This window comes from Gobio gobio (genome assembly GCF_949357685.1).
Source record: "Gobio gobio genome assembly, chromosome: 25".
Taxonomy (NCBI): Eukaryota; Metazoa; Chordata; class Actinopteri; order Cypriniformes; family Gobionidae; genus Gobio; species Gobio gobio.
Window position 1 is genome coordinate 1,805,492 of NC_137121.1, and position 13,695 is coordinate 1,819,186.

Here is a 13,695-nt window from a genome sequence, read left to right on the forward strand (position 1 = left end):
ACATTGACCTTCTGATCAGAAGAACTAACAATTAATAAACCTTGATTAGAGATTTACTGTGTAAATCTTGACAAACAGGATTGAGACAGTTAGAATGAGGAAAAATACATAGTAATTTAGATTCTTTCAGTATTAGTTCTAATAATGGATATTCTTTACAGATTTTGTTAATCATCAATGAAGCTTTCTTACCTTTATTCCAACATTTTTTTTTCTTTTTATCTCTTCAAAAATGTTTTCTTCTCTTCAAAATGTTTCAGGATACGATTGTAACCCTGGTTCCCTAAAGAGGGATTGAGATGCTGCTTCCAGACACTGTGGGAACGCTGTGATTACACCGTGAAACATGTATGCAATCAGTCCAATGGCGTGACGGAGCGTCATATGCGGGTGATGTCAATGACCAGGAAACTTTAAAGCACACCGGGAACAAACACTGCTAGCTTCTGATAGGCTGAAGCAAGTCGATCACAGGTATGCAGTATGGCAGGGCGACGCAGTGTCTCTTTACCTCTTCAGGGAACCAGGGTTACAGTCCTAACCAGAGACGCTCCCTTTCAAGGGAACTCAAGCTGTGTCGAGGTGCTATGGGAACCCCATCGCTATCAAGTGCCTGTATGTGTGAAGTACACTCAAGAAGAAAGCCCTCTAGAACCTGCAGTCCCCAAGCCCAAGTCATAAAAGGTGAGCCGGAGAGGATAAACCTGCCGCTTCACAGATGTCATGAAGAGAAACTCACGATAGAAAAGCTTTAGAAGCAGCCATACTCCTAGTGAAGTGGGCCCTAACAGCCATAGGAGAAGGCTGACCGGCAGACTTGTAAGCATGTGAGAGAGCCTCGACTATACAATTAGTCATCTAGATGCTGGCACCCCTGGGTGACCCAAAACAGATGAATAACTGATCTGACTTACACCACAGGGCAGCTCTGTGGACATAAGCATCTAAAGCCCTAAAGGGGCACAGCAGATTAAGGCCCAATCCCAATTCTATTTTATACCCCTTCGCCTTCCCCTACCCCTACACCTACCTGTTCCCCTTGCCCCTTGAAACAGAGGGCCAAGGCGTAGGGGTGAAAATATTCCCCTAAGAAATGGGACACCACTACTATACCATTACACGTCATCATACCCCGTTTCTTTTATTATAAAATCCTGTGACATTTAACCAGTATGAACAGCAATGAAGTGGGTAGGCTATATCTAACAGAAATCAGGCGCAAGCACGTTTAACAAATTACTCACTCTCAACAGAGTTTTGCGCTGTATTTGGACTTAATAAAATGGCGCTCGTTTTTCAGTTCAAAAACAGCCAGAGTTTCCTAAGATGATACAGAATGATACAGAACATACAAGACTAGTGAAGCCACTTTTGCATGGGACCAAACTGTTCTCTTTGTTTATTAACCGTTCCATTCCGTGCTGATCCGAGCCGGCCGGTACGGATATGGTTTCGTTATCCACTGTGGTGCTGTGATAATGTTATTCGTCAAGTCAGTCGTTGCCTTGGTAACGCGAGAGTTTACGGACGATATGTATTGTAAATACCGACTGCATTATGAAGGATGACCAAATATATAATTTTTAACTATTATTAATATGTGTTCAAATCACCCAAATAGTGCGTTCAGCAAGCTACGGAGAAACGGCAGCCAGGCGACACACAAGTGATCGATCCCGAGTGGCAACATACACACATTCTATGCAGCACGGTAGTCGGTGGAGGGAAACTCCTCATACCCCTTCGTTCGAAGTGTGGTCCTGGAAAATGTTCGTTTGAAGGGCTATCTGGCCCTTCCCCTTACCCCTACCACTCCAGCGAAAAAAGAATCGAGACACCCCTACCCCTTCACGTGAACGCGCAAAACGAAGGGGTAGGGGAAAGAGAAGGGCTAAGGGGTAGAAATGGGATTGGGCCTTAGTTTCTCCTGGTCTGGGGTTAGGAAAGGTGGAGAACAGAACGCCTGCAGTACAATATAACACTGTAAGTCTCCAATTCTTTTGAGAGACAAGATAGCAAGAAGAAAAATAGTCTTCAAAGTGAGGAGCTTTTCTGGAACCTCCTCAATAGGCTCAAAAGGAGCAGCAGTAAAGCCTTCCAACATAAGGGCCAGATCCCATGATGGTGCTCTCGAGCGCTGTGCAGGTCTCAGTCTCCGTGCCATGGAGGAAACACATAACCAGAGGATCTCTCCCCACGCCACTGAAAGGAGTGCAGTAAGCAGCCAAGGCCGCCACATATACTTTTAAAGTGGGAGGGGAAAGCCCTGCAGAGAAACACTCTTGTAGGAAGTCCAAAACTGTACCAGAAGGGCAATTGACTGGGTCGCACCTCAGTTGAGACCATACTCAACCTCAATCTCAGACCTGATTCTATGAGCCGGGCCAGCTTAGGGACCAAGCCCACAGTTTCCCTAATTCTGGATGAGGGTAAAAGATTGTGCCCCCTGCTTGGGACAACAGGTCCCTCCTGACCGGAATCTCGAGGGAAGACCTGTCGAGGAGAGACACAATGTCTGAGAACCATACTCGAGCGAGCCAGAACGGGGCTGTCAGCAAAAGATGGGTCCTGTCCCAGCGAACCCTCTCCAGATCTCCCGGGGGAAATGCATCATTTGCATCCAGTCCAAGAGGAGCTGGATGTGTGAGGGAGAACCACAGTGAACAGTGTGTTGTCTCCAGAGATCCTGGTCTTGTGTAATGTAGGCTGCCCTAAGTGACAGCAGTTTTCCCTGAGCCCACAGGAGGATCAGGTGAGCCAGTTTGTAGAGGTGGTGGAACCTCAGACCGTCCTGATGGTTTAGGTAAGAGACCACTGAAGTGTTGTCTGTTCTGACAAGCACATGATGGCCTCTCAGGTCTGGGAGGAAGTGTTTGAGGGCCTGAAACACAGCCATCATCTCCAGCCTATTTATGTGCCAAGAGAGCTGATGGCCCTGCTACAGACCTAATCCTAGCTTAGTCTAAGCCCTGTCTGTGAAACCAGGCCAAAAAATGTTATCTTACGCACTGAAAATCACTGAAAGTCTGACTGTAGAATCTTAAAATGGGAGAAACGACGCTTTGAATCAACTGAATCATTTGCTTTGTGCAATGATTCCCTGTTTCTGAAGCTCTGGAAACGCCTCCCTCTGGCGACTCCTGCTGGTCAGAATGGTGTAATTACAAGCCAAAACAACTGCTAGTGTTTCATTAAAGGTGGAATCAATTTAATGCAATTAACAAATCATGCAAGACCATTAAATATGAGGGGTCTTTATAATATGTTATTTTATCCAATTGTAGGGTTTGTTTTTTTCGTTTTATGGAGAGTTTGATTAATCAGACCAATAAGAGACTCTAAAATAAAACTCTTCCTTTTTATTACACAAACGTGTCATGAAATGTTTGCAAATGTAATGTAATGAAGGTATAAAGGCCATAAAGACTTTCCAAATCACAGAGCTCACGTCCAACTCAAGTCTCAATGAAAATCTTTTGAAATCACGTGAATTTGCCAGTTTGAGTGTGTGTGTGTCTGTGTGTGAGTGAGAGAGACAGTGTGTGTGTGTGTGTATGTGTGTGTCTGCTGACAGTCAGGTACTTCAGATATGTGTGTGTGTGTGTGTGTGTCTGCTGACAGTCAGGTACTTCAGATGTGTGTGTGTGTGTGTGTGTGTGTGTGTGTGTGTGTGTGTGTGTGTGTGTGTGTGTGTGTGTGTGTGTGTGTGTGTGTGTGTGTGTGTGTGTGTGTGTGTGTGTGTGTGTGTGTGTGTGTGTGTGTGTGTGTGTGTGGTGTGTGTGTGTGTGTGTGTGTGTGTGTGTGCTTGAATGGATGGATGGATGTTTTTCTCTCAGTTTTATAATGTCGTTTGACCAGTTCTGTAGAGAAACACCCTTCATGAGAACGCAGAAGTGAAAGATAAATCGGAGCTTTTGATGAGCAAGACACCATTTCAGAGCAAGACAAAGAAACAAATACGTAACGCTCTTAATAAAGGTCACATTACTGGAGCTGTTTTTATTGATTTTCGTTAAGCCTTCAACATGTGAACCATCAGATCTTGCTTAACAAACTTTATTCATTTAATTTGTCTTCATCTGTGATAGAAATGCTTTCTTCTTTTATGACAAACAGGTCGCAAGCTGTTCAAATTAATCATGTAACATCTCAATCTTTAGTCTGTGATATGGGTGTTCCTCAAGGCAGTATTCTTGGACCTTTACTTTTGCTCTTATACATTAATGATCTCCCTCAAGTGTGTAAAATCACATTATACTGTGATATTTTTCTTTGACTCAAATCCTGACATTACAAATTCTAAATTAACATTTGATCTTCAGTTCCCTGACCATCAATGTAAAAATAAAGAGAATGTATGGCAAGCAGCGAGGATGGCAGGGCGACGCAGCGTCTCATTCCCTCTTCAGGGAACCAGGGTTACAGTCGTAACCAGAGACGTTCCCTTTCAAGGGAACTCAAGCTGTGTCGAGGTGCTATGGGAACCCCATACCCATGCCGGCGTACTATTAAGTGCTTGTATGTGTGAAGTACACTCAAGAAGAAAGCCCTCTAGAACCTGCAGTCCCCAAGCCCAAGTCGTGAAAGGTGAGCCGGAGAGGACAAACCTGCCACCTCACAGATGTCATGAAGAGAAACTCACGATAGAAAAGCTTTAGAAGCAGCCATACTCCTAGTGAAGTGGGCCCTAACAGCCATAGGAGAAGGCTGACCGGCAGACTCGTAAGCACGTGAGAGAGCTTCGACTATACACTTACTCATCCTCTGCTTAGATCCCTTTCTGGGTGACCCAAAACAGACAAATAACTGATCTGATTTACACCACAGGGCAGCTGTGCATATAATCATCTAAAGCATCTAAAGCCCTAACGGGGCACAGCAGATTAAGTTTCTCCTGGTCTGGGGTTAGGAAAGGTGGAGGACAGAACGCCTGCAGTACAAAATAACACTGTAAGTCTCCAATTCTTTTCAGAGACAAGATAGCAATAAGAAAAATAGTGAGGAACTTTTCTGGAACCTCCTCAATAGGCTTAAAAGGAGCAGCAGTAAAGCCTTCCAACACAATGGCCAGATCCCATGATGGTGCTCTGGAGCGCTGTGCGGGTCTCAGTCTCCGTGCCATGGAGGAAACACATAACCAGAGGATCTCTCCCCACGCCACTGAAAGGAGTGCAGTAAGCAGCCAAGGCCGCCACATATACTTTTAAAGTGGGAGGGGAAAGCCCTGCAGTGAAACGCTCTTGTAGGAACTACAAAACTGTACCAGCAGGGCAATTGACTGGGTCGCACCTCAGTTGAGACCATACTCAACCTCAATCTCAGACCTGATTCTATAAGCCGGGCCAGCTCAGGGGCCAAGCCCACAGATACCATAATTCTGGATGAGGGTGAAAGATTGTGTCCCCTGCTTGGGACAACAGGTCCCTCCTGAACGGAATCTCGAGGGAAGACCTGTCGAGGAGAGACACAATGTCTGAGAACCATACTCGAGCGGGCCAGAACGGGGCTGTTAGCAAAAGATGGGCCCTGTCCCAGCGAATCCTCTCCAGAACTCCTGGGGGAAATGCATCATTTGCATCCAGTCCAAGAGGAGCTGGATGTGTGAGGGAGAACCACAGTGAACAGTGTGTCGTCTCCAGAGATCCTGGTCTTGTGTAATGTAGGCTGCCCTTAGTGACAGCAGTTTTCCCTGAGCCCACAGGAGGATCAGGTGAGCCAGTTTGGTGGTGGAACCTCAGACCGTCCTGATGGTTTAGGTAAGAGACCACTGAAGTGTCGTCTGTTCTGACAAGCACATGATGGCCTCTCAGGTCTGGGAGGAAGTGTTTGAGGGCCTGAAACACAGCCATCATCTCCAGCCTATTTATGTGCCAAGAGAGCTGATGGCCCTGCTACAGACCTAATCCTAGCTTAGTCTAAGCCCTGTCTGTGAAACCAGGCCAGAAAGTTTCATCTTACGCACTGAAAATCACTGAAAGTCTGACTGTAGAATCTTAAAATGGGAGAAACGAAGCTTTGTGCAATGATTCCCTGTTTCTGAAGCTCTGGAAACGCCTCCCTCTGGCGACTCCTGCTGGTCAGAACGGTGTAATTACAAGCCAAAACAACTGCCCTAGTGTGTTATTAAAGGTGGAATCAATTTAATGCAATTAACAAATCATGCAAGACCATAAAATATGAGGGGTCTTTATAATATATGTTATTTTATTAAATTGTAGGGTTTGTTTTGTTCATTTTATGGAGAGCTTGATCAATCAGACCAATAAGAGACTCTAAAATAAAACTCTTCCTTTTTATTACACAAACGTGTCGTGAAATGTGTGCAAATGTAATGTAATGAAGGTATAAAGGCCATAAAGACTTTCCAAATCACAGAGCTCACGTCCAACTCAAGTCTCAATCACTGGTGTCTCGAGTCTCAATGAAAATCTTTTGAAATCACATTAATTTGCCAGTTTGAGTGTGTGTGTGTGTGTGTGTGTGTGTGTGTGCGTGTGTGTGTGTGTGTGTGTGTGTGTGTGTGTGTGGATGTTTTTCTCTCAGTTGTATAATGTCGTTTGACCAGTTCTGTAGAGATACACCCTTCATGAGAACGCAGAAGTGAACAATAAATCACATGAATTTGCCAGTTTGAGTGTGTGTGTGTGTGTCACCTCACTTTTATATTTTAGTTTTTTAACCGTTGGTTTTCTTTCTAAAGCTTCAGTATGTAATGGCACTTGCGTCTATATGCTGTGAATGTACTGCAATGCTCTAAAGAATGCTGAAGACGAGCAGAAATGAGATCTACAAGCTCTCTGCTTGCAGTACATCAGTCACGCTCGCCAGGAAAATTAGTGAAACACACACACAAACACACATTTTTATCAAATCATACATTATTAGTAGCGGTTCACTTCCGCGATTTAGTACGATTGCATTCACATCAGCAGCGAACCGTACCAGAGTTCACATGAACCGAACCCCAGACCACCCTTTTTTAGGGTGCTTTCACACTAGCAGTTTTGGTGCGCACCCGGGTTCGATTGACGTCAGAGTTCGGTACGTTTTGATGATGTGAATGCGGTCTTCCGAACTCGGGTGTGCACCCACGAACCGTACCAGAATCCGCTTAAAAAGGGTGGTCTGGGGTTCGGTTCATGTGAACTCCGGTACGGTTCGCTGCTGATGTGAACGCAATCGTACTAAATCGCGGAAGTGAACCGCAATTAATGACGTATGATTGGATAAAAATGTGTGTTTGTGTGTGTTTCACAAACTTTCCTGAAGAGCGTGACTGACATACTGCAAGCAGAGAGCTGTAAATCTCATTTCTGCTCGTCTTCAGCGTTTTTTAGAGCATTTGCAGTACATTTGCGGCATATAGACGCAAGTGCCATTACGTACTGAAGCTTTAAGGGTAACTAAACCCTAAACCAACTTTTTTTAGTTAATGATCTGTAATACTGGGGCTTTATTAATGCTGTTCATTGATTCGAGTAAATGTTTTGACATTTGAGTATAAAGTGTTTTAATTCTATAAAATATGGTGTAAAACCGCCAAAGTGCTGCCCTCTTAAGGTTGAACGGTGGCTACTGCAGTTGAATTTTCCTATTGGACGTTGTGGGTCATCGTGACGTAGGATGGCACTGCCAACGGCTCACTAGCCACGCCCCTAGCACGAGCTCACCACGCCCTCAGAAATGTTTCCCCCAATCACACGATGAGAACGGCTTCACTCCAGATGAACTGTCATATTACATGAAGTAGAAACATTATGAATGAAACTCACTTGACACTTGCTTTAACATTGTATTGAAGAAAATACGGTTAAATAATGCATTGCCAGTACACCTCAGGCTTTTCTTGCGATATTATTGCCGCCCGTCATGTGTACAGAGGACAGTTTTCATACATGAGACGCGCTTTCAAACCCTGACACGCAAGTGGTTGCCGCGGACGCAGATAGATTAGTTCAGTTCTCTTGCGCGGCTGCTTCACTAGCATCGTCGGCATCGGGAGTTAACGCAGTTTGAGCAGCGGCTCGCATTGATAAGGCTCCGGGTTTGTGTCTACAGACGATCCACCCTCCTCCACTTCAGGTGAAGGTAGGAGAAATGACCGTTCTGTTGCAAAGCTGGCGTCACTCCAGTCATTCTCCATCTTTGCGACTCGCGAGTCTGACAGCTGTCAATCAATCCGTCTCTGCGGGTCTCAGGTGCACGCCCTCCACTCAGCCCCGCCCTCAGTTTGTCCCCTCTGTGTCCGCCGGGCTCTGCCCACTTTTCCAGCATTTTTTTAAAATTGCCAGTGGGTGGAGTTAAGCTCTGAGCAGGGGTTTAGTTACCCTTTTAGAAACAAAACCAAGCAAGCAGAGAGCCACCCTTTTTAAGCGGATTGTGGTACGGTTCGCGGGTGCGCACCCAAGTTCGGGTGGCTGGATGTCTAAGTGGTGTCTGCAAAATAACATAGGGTTCAGAGACAATTGGAAAAGTTTTTGGGGCAGACCTGACCTGTTGAAGAAGGATGGCATCCATCCCTCTTGGGGTGGTTCCGCTCTTCTCTCTAGTAATTTGGCACATAGTCTTAGAGCTAAACCTTGACTCACTAGGGCCCAGGTCAGGAAGCAGACAAACTGGCTAAACCGACCGTCTGCTAGCTGTCTCACGTTACCGGAGTCAGATAAATCCCAGCACATAGAGACTCTTTCACCGAGATATTATCATATAGAGACTGTGTCTGTTCCCCGAATTAGTAAATACAAAAAAACATCAAAACCATTCAACAGTAAAAATTTTATTGACGTCCAACAAATAAACAAAATATATAATACAGATGAACAATTGATAAAGCTTGGGTTGCTGAATAGTAGATCCCTTTCCCCAAAAGCGCTTATTGTTAATGATATTATTACAGATAATAATCTAGATGTGCTGTGTTTGACAGAAACCTGGCTAAAACCTGATGACTACATTACCTTAAATGAGTCCACCCCCCAAGATTATTGTTATAAACATGAGCCGCGTCTGAAAGGTAAAGGGGGAGGAGTTGCTGTAATTTATAATAATATCTTCAGTATTACTCAGAAGTCTAGTTTCAAATATAATTCCTTCGAAGTTTTGGTGCTTTATGTAACGCTATGTAGTGTACATGATAAAACCCGTTCAACATTGGTGTCAGCTACTGTATACAGACCACCAGGGCATAATACAGACTTTATCAAAGAATTTGCTGACTTTCTATCAGAGTTAGTACTGTGTCAGGAGCCACTCATCGCCATAATCATACTTTAGACCTAATATTGTCACATGGAATAAATGTTGATACCGTTGAAATTCTGCAGCAGAGCGATGACATCTCAGATCATTACTTAGTATCATGTATACTTAATTTAGCTAAGGTTGCAAAGCCGTCCCCTCGCTTTAAAAATGGCAGGACAATCACTGCCGCTACTAAAGATTGCTTTTTAAATAATCTCCCTCATCAGTATCATCTGCTCAGCATCCCAGATAGTATAGAAGAACTCGATGTTGCAACAGAAACTATTGACTCTCTCTTTTCCAGTACTTTAGACACAGTTGCTCCTCTGCGCTTAAAGAAGATTAAAGAAAATAGTCCAACGCCGTGGTACAACGAGCACACATACACTCTCTCTCTCACACACACACACACACACACACACACACACACACCCGGGCCCTTAAAACAGCAGCCAGAAAAATGGAGCGCAGCTGGAAGAAAACAAAATTAGAGGTATTTCGTAATTCGTGGAAAGAGCACATGATCACATACAGAAAGGCCGTAAAAACTGCTAGATCTGCTTATTTCTCAACTCTCTTGGAAGAAAACAAACACAACCCAAGGTATTTATTCGATACAGTGGCTAAATTAACCAAAAATAAAGCTTCAACTTCTGATGATTGTAAACAGCACAGCAGTAATGACTTTCTGAACTTCTTCACATGTAAGATTGATAATATTAGAAAAAAAATGTTAACCATGCAGCCGTCTACTACAGTATCACATCAGACAGAGCATTGTAGTGTCACTGAGGAAAAATTACACTCATTCACTGCTATAGGAGAAGAAGAATTGGCTAAACTCATTAAATCATCAAAATCGACAACATGTATGCTCGACCCTATACCAACTAGGCTATTAAAAGAGATGCTACCAGAGGTCATAGATCCTCTTCTTAATATAATTAATTCATCTTTGTCATTAGGATATGTACCGAAAACTTTTAAGTTGGCTATTATTAAACCACTTATTAAAAAAACGCAACTTGATCCTACAGATTTAGTCAATTATAGACCAATCTCAAATCTACCCTTTCTGTCAAAAATACTTGAAAAGGCAGTGTCTTCACAATTATGTTCCTTTTTAGAAAGAAATGGTATCTGTGAGGATTTCCAGTCAGGATTTAGACCGTGTCATAGCACTGAGACTGCTCTCGTCAGAGTTACTAATGATTTGCTCTTATCATCCGATCGTGGTTGTATCTCTCTATTAGTGTTACTCGATCTTAGCGCTGCATTTGATACTATCGACCACAACATTGTTTTGAATAGACTCGAAAATTATGTAGGTATTAGTGGAATTGCATTATCATGGTTTAAATCATACATATGCGACCGTTATCAGTTTGTAGTAGTAAATGAAGATATGCCACACCGATCGCAAGTTCAGTATGGAGTACCACAAGGCTCAGTGCTAGGACCGCTACTCTTCACCCTGTACATGCTACCACTGGGAGATATCATTAGGAAGCATGGCGTTAGTTTTCATTGTTATGCTGACGATACTCAGCTCTATATTTTATTCACGCCCTGAAGAAACTTACCAATTCACAAGATTAACGGAATGCATAGCTGATATAAAACATTGGATGACCGGTAATTTCCTGCAACTCAATTCAGAAAAAACTGAATTTTTAATTATTGGACAAAAAAGCTCCGCAAGTAGTAACCTAGAATACTGTCTAACACTTGATGGCTGTTCTGTCAAGTCCTCGTCGTCAGTGAGGAACCTGGGTGTGCTCTTTGATACCAATCTTTCGTTTGAAAGCCACGTTTCTAGCATCTGTAAAACTGCTTTCTACCATCTTAAAAATATATCTAAATTACGGCACATGCTCTCAATGCAAAATGCTGAACAGTTAGTTCATGCGTTCATGACCTCAAGGTTAGATTATTGTAATGCTCTACTGGGTGGTTGCCCTGCTCGCTTAATAAATAAACTCCAGCTGGTCCAAAACGCAGCAGCTCGAGTTCTTACTAGAACCAGGAAGTATGACCATATTAGCCCAGTTCTGTCAACACTGCACTGGCTGCCTATTAAACATCGCATACATTTTAAAATCGTACTTATTACTTACAAAGCACTAAATGGTTTAGCTCCCCAATACTTGAGCGAGCTCTTAACATATTATACTCCATCACGTCTACTGCGCTCTCTAAACTCTGGCCAGTTGATCATACCGAGAATATCCAAATCAACTGCAGGCGGTCGATCCTTTTCCTATTTAGCACCTAAACTCTGGAACAGTCTTCCTAACATTGTTCGGGAAGCAGACACACTCTGTCAGTTTAAATCTAGACTAAAACACATCTCTTTACTGTGGCATACACATAAAACACTTTTTCAATGAAATGATTGTTAGGCTGCATTAACTAGGTCAGCCGGAACCGGGAACACTTCCCATAACACCTGATGTACTCGTTACATCATCAGAAGAATGGCATCTACGCTAATGTTAGTCTCTCTGTTTTATCCCGAGGTTTACTGCAGTCAGCCGGATCCGGGCCGTATCCAGTTCAGATGGTGGACCTGCGCCCAGAGAAGACCAACACAGGACCCTGAAGTGTCTGAGAGACCGTGATTAGACTCCCCCTGAAACTGCCTCATCGACACGGCATCTCAATAAACCCGTCTCCGGCGTGTTGACTCCGATTGTTCGAATATTACAATTAAATAAAACTTAAATCGGTATGTCATCCTCAATAAACCCGTCTCCAGCGTGTTGCCTCCGATCATTTGAATATTGCACTTTAATAATTATTTAATCAACATCATCCTCAATAAACCCGTCTCCAGCATGTTGCCCCCGGTCCCTCGAATATTCTGATCTATTATGACCTCCGAGCTGTAAAGCTGCCAGAATAATAATAATAATACGCGGTTTGTTAATTGGCCAGAGGAGAACTGGCACCCCGACTGAGCCTGGTTTCTCCAAGGTTTATTTTCCTCCATTCTGCTCCTAATGGGGTTTTGGTTTCCTTGCCACTGTTGCCTCTGGCTTGGCGTGCTCAGTTGGGGACATTAAATTTTTCAACTAAACATCGAAATAAATCTAAATAATAAACTAAATTAACCATTTAAACTAAATTACTGATTGAATTATTGATCTAAAGCCCACACTGTTACTGTATGATAATTGAAATTTTTCCAGAATGGCTATACAGCTGAATAAAATTATGCTGCATTATTTTCCTGTTTAACACTGTAAAGCTGCTTTGAAACAATCTACATTGTTAAAAGCGCTATATAAAAATTTTTTTTTTTTTAAAAAACGAACCGAACTCTGCCGTCAATCGAACCCGGGTGCACTGCGCACCAAAACTGCTAGTGTGAAAGCACCCTCAGTTTTATAATGTCGTTTGACCAGTTCTGTAGAGAAACACCCTTCATGAGAAACGCAGAAGTGAACAATAAATCACATGAATTTGCCAGTTTGAGTGTGTGTGTGCGTGTGTGTGTGTGTGTGTGTGTGTGTGTGTGTGTGTGTGTGTGTGTGTGTGTGTGTGTGATGGGTAGGTTTATGGGCAGTGTAAGGGGATAGAATATACAGTTTGTACAGTATAAAAACCATTACGCCTATGGAAAGTCCCCATAAAACATGAAAACCCAACATGTGTGTGTGTGTGTGTGTGTGTGTGTGAGTGTGTGTGTGTGTGTGTGTGTGTGTGTGTGTGTGTGTGTGTGTGTGTGTGTGTGTGTGTGTGTGTGTGTGTGTGTGTGGATGTTTTTCTCTCAGTTTTATAATGTTGTTTGACCAGTTCTGTAGAGATACACCCTTCTTGAGAAGTGAAGTGAAGTGAAAAACGCCTTCTTGAGAACGCAGAAGTGAAGTGATAGATAAATCTGAGCTTTTGATGAGCAAGACGCAATTTCAGGACAAAGAAACCTCTGCAGATATTGGCATTATTCAAGGTAAGTTAGTGAATATTTTAAGTTATGATCAATGTTTTAGTGTCATGTTTCAGTGATCACAGGAGATTCATGCAGCTCAACTAATAGACCTTTAGTGAACTTTACGTGTCTGACACGAGGCTCTGAGTGTTAGATACAGGAAACACACTCAATAAAGCTCTAGATCGCCTCACTTTAAGACTGTTTTATAAAAGATGTTTTGTGAGCTGCACATTTGGCACAGGCCCGGTTCCAGAATCAAATGACTGAGGGTGCTAGTAAAGTGCAGATAGGCTAAGCAAAGGCTCCACCATAGCAGTGCACAGTGAGAAATGTATGATTATTTATTTACAAGTCATTTACCAATAATTGGAATTTCAAAAATATTTTGCTACAAATAGTCTATTAATTTATTAGTCTGCCTTTACATTGCTTTAATGCGGTACTAGTATTTTAACATATCTTCCTGAGAACCAGAAAAATTTAGACCCCCCCCCCCCCAGGTTATTAATGTTTGGAGCATA

The 13,695-nt window shown here is 43.1% G+C and overlaps 1 protein-coding gene across 1 annotated transcript in view; it reads left to right on the forward strand.

The window, feature by feature from the left end:
• Positions 1–13,052: 13,052 nt before the first annotated feature.
• Positions 13,053–13,695, forward strand: part of LOC307122188 (NACHT, LRR and PYD domains-containing protein 3-like) — a 67,126-nt gene continuing 66,483 nt past the window's right edge. Inside the window, exon 1 of the mRNA XM_079810151.1 lies at positions 13,053–13,192. The gene's annotated coding sequence lies outside the window, so the exon portion shown is untranslated. The remainder of the gene's footprint in view (positions 13,193–13,695) is intronic.